The following is an 8644-nucleotide window of genomic DNA, read 5'->3' on the forward strand; positions in this document are numbered from 1 at the left end:
AGGTGGGTCGATGTTAATGTGATAGATGATCATTAGTACGCAGTCTATCTCGTATAAAAATTAGGCCTTAATAAACAAATAGGTAATGCTTATTACGCATTCATTTTCCGAATCAGTACGCAGGAATCTTGGGTTTCGGATGCAAAGATATGAGTGCTATTTGGATAGGATTGTATACTATTCATATCAGCTGAACTCGATACGCACCTCAGCCGCAGCATCTGATCAAACATTTTTCAACATTGACAAAGTACTGTAGGGTATTAATCCACCGAAATCCGCTGAAATGTTCGGGAAAACTGCATAGGAACAGAGATATTTGGCAGCACTGAATTCGGTTGAATTTTGGCGTGATTTGCACGCCGTATTCTGGGAAGGAGTTAGTTGGAACCAACTGTCCATGAAAACTGCCTGTAGGCAAGAGCGCGTACAAGGCAGATTGGAGACAGTGGGTCCGCCGGTGTTGAAAAGTTGGATCATTGGACCATACAAAACACTCGAATTCAGTAGAACGCCATGGTAATAACTGTAACACACAGAAGTACCGATACAAAGACCAAAACTAATGCATTCCAACTAGTAAACAAGACGGGCGTAGACGATGCCTAACAAATGTTCTTATCCAGAACGGTGCGAAAATCTGGAAAACGAAAATCCCTAGTTCACCCCTTAGATTCAGCCAACAGCATTTATTACATGGATTTCTTTTTAATAAGTGCTTTCCACTGGAATAACATGCAAGTTAAGCTAAAATGCACAGTTTTTGTAAGCTACATTGTAGAACTCAATCGAGACTGCATTAAGAGGATCAGAATGTGGAAGCCCATGTAAACTGCCATTATTACCTACTGAACGTGAATATGAACAGACCTTATTTTTTGCTCATTTCGAGAAAGATGTTGGTAACATAGAGTAGGATCCTGATTGTGGGGAAACCACATTTTTAGTGACGCGTAAAAAGCCCACCTCAGTGAATTTCTGAAGCTCGTTGCTTCGCGCATTCACATCCACGGGACAACTTGTCAAAAATGAGCAATGAGACTTTCACTTTGAGTGAAACTTACTTTTGGGGAATAAGGTGCTTTCTCCCGACTGACGTCACTGAAGAATTTCCGAGCAGCCAATGGAGTAACGAAATTCTTGTTACCATTAGTGGAAATGTGTGGTATGTCACTGCTGAATAAGACAAAATTGTGGGCCGCTACTTCATGATTTTTTACTGACCACTGTAAAGCCACCGTTTAGAGCGAAAACGCTGCTTGTAGGCAAATAAGACTACTTTGATCCTCTTATTCAAAACTTTCCACTAATAAACAATATTATATGGTTCACAGACCACATGTGACTTATTATCTACGTTAACTATAAGGAGTGATCGCTTTTATGGTTTCCTTCTTTTACGGTGTCTTTAGTGCTACAGTGTAATGAAAAATTCAACGGGAGCTGGATTTGGTAGTCAGGACCTTCCAAGTTTTAATGCCTACTTATATAGACATACCGTGGTAGCTGCAAGAATTTGTCGGATCTTAGTGCTCTGAATACAGCTATAATTTGTGCCAAAAAGAAGGCCTCATAAAGTAATAAATACCTGCCAGTTTTATATGTGCGAGTCAACTCTAATCTAAGCTTCAAAGCATCTTATTTTAACCGAGCTCCGAAGTCAGATTGTTCTTAAGTAAAGAAGCTCAGGCAGAAAGCATTCTTGAGGAATACATGGCAAGCGGCCTGAGAGTCTTTAATGATAACGGGTTGTTATCTCACTATTTTTCATGTCTCCACACCTGGCGCATGTCGAGCATTCGGTGTACTTGTAAAAATTTTGATTCAGCCTGATATTTAACTGGAGTTTAAAACCGTGAAATCCTATGAAAACAGAGACAAATTAAATAGCTGAAGTGGTCGCCAGTGAGATCCCGAAAAAAGACCGACAGGTAGAATAAGGAGTAATTAACTCTGCTGGTGCCCTGTATTATTTCAGTAAAAAGTGTTGCTGGTGTGTGAGTCAGAGCCAATTCGATTGAAGACGCACTAGGCACGTTTACTAGGCCGTTTACTATTCTACGTGCGTTATGAAACAACAAGAAAATATCAATGTAAGATGAAGGTGAAAATTTTAAATCTTCTGTCACACCAGAAACGTGTTACCTCGACATGATTACCAATTTCTTGTGAGTACCGCGTGAGGTGCATCTCCCTAGTGCCCATGCCACTCGCTGACAGAGATGGTTGAGAAATGAGTGCTCATTATGCTCCCGTAAAAATGTCAATTTAAGCATTGGCAGAAAACTAATATCAGCTGATGCCATTGAAACATTTGTATTCTAGAATATAGACACTATTACCACAACCTACTAGGTTACCTTGTATGATATCAAAAATAACGCAGCACTGACCACTGAGCTTATTATAGTGCGATTATAGATTTTCTTTTCTCATTTTCAATTTTGTGTTGGGTCTGTTTCATCAAATGGGTGGAGCACATGTGCAATTATGCTGACAGTTGTATTACTTACTATAGTATTCGTCTTCACGAAAGTTCCTGATTGGAGACGAAGCAAGAAGGAGCTATATATAAATCATATATTCACTCATCTAAATGTAAGAGTTTATGGTAAAATTCTCCAAAACCGCGTAATTAGTTCATTATAAGGCCACATGAGGGAAAATGCTACCGTAGTTCTTGGTAGGATCGTAAATTCTGGCTCACGTGCTCCGCGTATTACTAAAAATATATGAAAGATTAATTTAGGCAAACTGCTGTCTAGTGCATGTTACTGTGCATCGTGTTATTTTTTAAATGGCAAAACGTAGGGCTGGCAACATCAAAAGACATCATAGAGCCCATCCCAATACCACAGAATTTGACAAAGTACGTAAATGATGATTTCAAAACGGACGGCCCTTGCTGAGTAGAAAGCAAGGATGGCTTTTTCAACCGGTTCCATTTTCACCTTATTCTGTTGCTGTGTTATTCTGTAGAATTCCATAGGAGTTGAGGAGTACTTAAATTAATCCATTTCAGATTATTTTTAAGACAATAACAAATTGCAACCAACTCTTCCAGCGGGTTTATTTCATTGAGAATCTCGGAAAGTATACAGATGTATAGTGCTTTATGGATAAATAAATCACAAAATCCGTGAACGTTTACGGTGGGGTAAATTTTCAGAACTTCTGAGAAGCGTATGCTCTGCTGCAAGAAGTTTGACATAGATGACCTACAAGAGTAACGATGAGTCAGGAGTAAACATTTCGGTTGGTGAATAACCCGCAGCTGCCAAACTAAATTACGGTCATTTAATTAGAAGCAAGTTACACCTTAGCATCTTGTAAAATCAGTACCAAAATTCAGTCAAAGAAGGAACAGCCAAAACTCAAATTAATTGCAGTGAAACACTTTGCCATGGTATTTGCTTTGCCGTCACAGATTTTGCGTCAATTGCATCCAAATAGGAATCATGCTTGTGTAATACGTCATCAAAGACACTCAGGTTCCTAAAGTAATGTTATAAAACATTCCAAACGCGTTATGTAAGCTCTTTTATATGATACCGAATTCCATAATTTCGATCATTTCCACTGTGAGCAAAATGCTTGCTTCACCAATAGTTCATTGATATCTACAGCACTGTCTCCGTCTATGTTCTTGATCTAAAGCAATCACCTCGTATTGGTGGGTGGGCTTCTCTGCCTCAGTGCTTCTATGGGCTATACTGGGTGTGACTCAGTTCCTAATAATTTGCCCGTACCAGGAGTGCCAACCCGACAATGAACAGCCGGTTCACGTATTGAGACAACAGCAATGCGAAAGTGAAGTCCTAGCTCTGCCTTCAAAGGATCTGTAAAGACAGTAAGGCCTTTTTGGGCGTCCAGCCTACTTATATTTATAAAAGTAGCGTCGTTGACTGCCATCAAAGAAGGATGGATTAGAGGAATGTGACTCTAAAAGAACATACTCTATTGACAACCGCGATTTTATTCTATAATGTCCTCATACTTTCAAATCTAAAGACTAAGGCACTTCTCAGATGGCACCCGCTGATTGTGGCTGCTCTGGGAGTAACAGATTTATGCATTCTTTTTTTTGCCCTTGGGCAAAATCAGGTGCTGAAGCTAAGCGGGCTAGCTCATTGAGCCTCTAAAAAACCCTAATAGACACTGCCACAAGGCTTACTCTTTCGAGGCAGAGACTAGTGAAGGGGTATGCAAACGAAATCCTATATCCTCTACGGCTCTGTGGACCAAAAGTTCGAGCCAAAGGTGGGAAGCATAAATAAAATCCTCTTCTGGCGCCTGAGTGACCGACTTGTATCACTTAACCGGACTTTTCCTCAATGAGTCATCCTGCTTTTCAAACATTTTGGGGTGCCTAGTAATTCTGATTTGATTAACTGTCGGCTACTCAACATTTTTCTCGTAGCTGAGCCTCCACAAGCCTAGTAGAAACTTTTGTTGAATTAAAAAATCTGTTCCCAAATTGCTGTTTATGCTGTCTCTTATTTGCATTAATTTGGAAAACGGGTGGCTCTTGCTCCGACCTGGTTTCTTCTTACAATAAACGTATAATGTTTCTTCGAAACAGTCATGAAAACCCATCGTACTATCTAATATCTCAAACCGCTTTGTACGAAAACACGTCTCTTGCACTTAACTACCTGTGCACCTGGTGATTCTGATTCATTGACTCGCGTTATCTAAGGTGTGAGTGTCGCGCTTAATCCCAGGGTTGGATGCTCACTACTAGACTATAGTTCAGTCGTCAGTCGCCTTTGTCCGTTTAGGTCGATTGACGTGTACAAGAACAATGCATTCTAATTTAGAAAACAGTGTATGTTTGTTGCGTCAGCATACGTCCCGACAGATATCTGAGCTTTCTTGTTTTATAACGGTTGATCCGGTCAGCGAAAGTAAGTAGTATAATTTCGCCAAGTGGTATTAATATTCTGATTGGCTGACCAATTACTCTTGGAGTAAAATTTGGCGGTCGATCTGTGGTGATGTCTATCGCACAGATAATGGAGAGTGATTTCCTCAGTTATGTACTACATGCCACTTGTTTCTAGCCAGCACAAATCTTCAACACAAACGCACACCGTGTGATTTAGAGGCCACCAAATGCAAGCCGACCGAGCAGTAAAGCAGATCACGAGGTTATTGGATTTTATTTAATGGTTTTGTGTTGAGACTGCCTTGCACTCTGGTGTAGAGCACGTGGCTCCCATAAATATATTGTGTAAACACGTGTAGTTATTTGTTTCCTTTCTCGGACAAGTTGGTTTAGAGGAATGCAGTTCAGTGCCCGCAAAGCGTCTTTACAACCCAACAATATCGGATCGGGTTTAAGAAGAGGCTTCCAGGACCCATCGGGCACATCAAGAACTTATAGGTTACGATTGGAGAAAGGTGGAAAATTCATAACGACAGCCTTCGAAACAATTTCAAATTTCTAATATCAGGTTGGTCAATTGTTAGAGGTCTGACGAACACAGTCTCCTGGCCCTCCAGGTTGGGGGTTGAAACACGTGGCGACTTGTTCCGTAGCAGTGGCAATGCATTTGCATTGCCCGCCAAACACCGCTGCCTTGTGGTTAGGCTTTTGAGCCAAAGGCTTTGGTTGAGGACCCTAATCGTCCTCCTGTCTAGGTGTGGGCGCCCTGGCAGTATCCCAGTCCACATACAACCATGAACAGCACATACACAAATAAACTCATGCCACATCGGCCGTCACGTGGTGCCATCAGCCTGGTCGCCTTACTTGCTGCATACAGTAGGGCGGGTAAGCGAAAACGGGCCACTGCTGACGCCTCCCTTCTTTCTCTTTCACATACTTTTTCTTCCCTCCCCTCCCCACCCCATTAATAACTCTCTCCTTGTAGGCCCAGCACTAAGGACTGATGACTCCTTTCGTCACACATCGGTTTTGAGTGCAGCATCTGCTCGCCTCATGATGCTGACATATTCAGGAATCTCCTAATCAGTACTCAAGATTCGACACCCAGTCTATCTCGCCGCGTTCAGTGTCCGCACATTGAAGCAAGTAGGACAACAAGCTGCTCTTGCACTCGCACTGGACTCGCTTGGCATTGACGTGTGCTGTGTCTCAGAAGCGAGAATTCAAGATGCAAGCACAGTGATTGAGTTAACCGCCCCGTCAGTCTTCACTCGCTTCCGGCTGCGCACCTCTGGTGATCCAGAGGCTGCTGCGGTGGGATGTGCAGGGGTTGGTATTGTGCTAAGTCACCGGGTGGAAGTATCCTTACTTGACTGGGTACCTGTTGATAGTCGCCTCTGTGCGGTTCGTCTGGCAACGTCTGTGAAGTAGTCTCACAAGCGGCAAGTTGATAGACGTCTGTTTATCGTGTCTGCCTATGCCCCAACTGATTGCAGCTCTGACGCCGTCAAAGACAGGTTATATGACGCCCTGAATGCTCTGCTGCGGTGATCTAAAAGCTCAGATATTGTAGTGGCTGCTGGAGATATGAATGCGCAAGTGGGCAGGCTTAGTGCATCTGAGACTCAATTGGGATGTCGACATGGACTGGACTCGGTACGTACGGACAATCGGGAACGATTACTTTAGCTTTGCGCCGACCGCAGGCTGTTTTTATGCAGTACGAAAATCCGAAATAGCCAAAGTCGTTTGGCCACTTGGTGTCCTCCAACGACAGGTCGGCCACAAACTCAAATCGACCACACTGTCATTAATTACCGATGGCGCGGGTCCATAACTGACTGCCGGTCGTTCTGGAACACATTTGTGGACTCTGACCACGCACTCGTCCGGAGTCGCTTCTCCCTACGTTTTCTGGGGCCGCGTTAGGTGCGGACAAATCGCATGGCAACTGAAAGACTGGCAGATCCGGATGTAAGACGAACTTAAAAGAATCATCTTCTAGAGTCTCTTCCAAGTGCTCCACCATCAGATGTGAACTCACACTGGGACGAGATTGCCACCTCTTTGCATAGTGCTAGGAATTTTGCCTGTGGCCCGACCCAGCTAGGCGCACTCGAGCACTGGATATGAGACCGAGCGGTGGCATTAGTTCAATCTCGGAGAAATATCCCAGCCGGTCCCGAAAATAACCCGGTGCGAAGAGCTATCAGACGCCAAGTGAAAGTGAGTTTGCGATCCGACCGTGAATCATGGTGGACACAGAAAGCCAAAGAAATGGAAGAGGCCCAGAAAGCCGATAATGCCCGAAGATTATTTCAGTTGATCCGTGCGACCGGCTCCGGAAACCACCTGTGAGCGAAACCATCAAACACCAGAATGTAATGACCATCTCGAACAAAGAAGAGCGCCTCGACCGATGGGCTGAATGCTTCGACAAACAACTGTCGTGGCCACCAGACGGCACTCATCCAGAGCCCACTGGTGAAGTAGAACCCTGGACGGTGAACGTGGAACCACCTACGGCCTTGGAGGTTTACGACTGCTCCACCGAGCTCCCGGTACAGAAAACCTTCCACCCGCACTGTTCAGTCAGCGCTTGTCCGATCTGCTTGCTTGCATTTTGGAAAGAAGTCTGTCTTAGAAAACTGGGGAGAATCGATGATAGTGCCCGTTTTCAAAACAGGGGCGCGTAGTGAGTGTGGTTACCAAAGGAGGATCAGCTTGACCCCGGTTGTAACGAGACTGTTGGCCTCAATTGTGCTTCGTCGCCTTACGGATGCTCGCGAGATACTGACTTGAGGGCAGCAAGCGGGATTTCGGCCTGGTAGTGGTTGCATTGACCAAATCTCCACACTGCGTCAGGTGCTAGAACAACGCCATACGTATAAGCGACCCACAATTCTAGTATTCCTGGATTTCCGAGGCGCATTCGAATCGGTTGATCGGTATGTCCTTCTTGAAAAGCTTGCCTACCAAGAAATGCCCCGGAAGTTTGTAAACATCATACGTTCTTTGTATTCTCAGACTTCCGAACGTGTGAGAATGTACGGAGAGCTCTCCAAATGCTTTCGCACACAAAGCGGTGTCCGTGAGGGATGCCCACTCTCTCCATTCCTTTTCAACTTTGTCATCGATGAAGTAATGAAACGAACGCTGGAGGGTCGCAAAAACTCTGATGTTCAAATAGCCTGTGAAGAAAACCTTGTCGATCTGGAATATGCAGACGACATCGTTTTCATGTTCGAAGAGGACGAGAAGGCACAATTATTCTTGGATGAACTGACCAAAGTCATCCCGTCCTTTGGTATGCACTTTGCACCTACAAAGTGTAAGGTCATGCTGGTGGACGTGCAGTCACTGAACACGCCACCTACAATCCAGGGAGAGGTACTGGAAGTTGTGGAGCGTTTTACGTACCTTGGAAGTTATATTAGTTCTGATTGCAGTGTGACAGATGAGGTGAATGCACGAATCTGCAAGGCTCGGACCGCGTTTGCTAATTTGAGACACCTATGGCGTCAGAATAGTTTATCCCTGAATCTGAAGGGACATGTATATCAAGCTACGGTACGGGCTGTTTTGTTTTATGGCTGTGAGACTTGACCTATTCGAGCAGCGGACCTGAAACGTCTTCAGGTGTTCGACAATTGTTTTCTCAGAACCATAGCTCGTGTGACTTGGTGTCGGCGAATCCGTAGCGAGGCAGTTAGAAAGCGTGTTTTCGGTTGTGTAACGGGTACTTCCATTGAA

This window comes from Opisthorchis viverrini, assembly GCF_000715545.1.
Source record: "Opisthorchis viverrini unplaced genomic scaffold opera_v5_2, whole genome shotgun sequence".
Classification (NCBI taxonomy): domain Eukaryota; kingdom Metazoa; phylum Platyhelminthes; class Trematoda; order Opisthorchiida; family Opisthorchiidae; genus Opisthorchis; species Opisthorchis viverrini.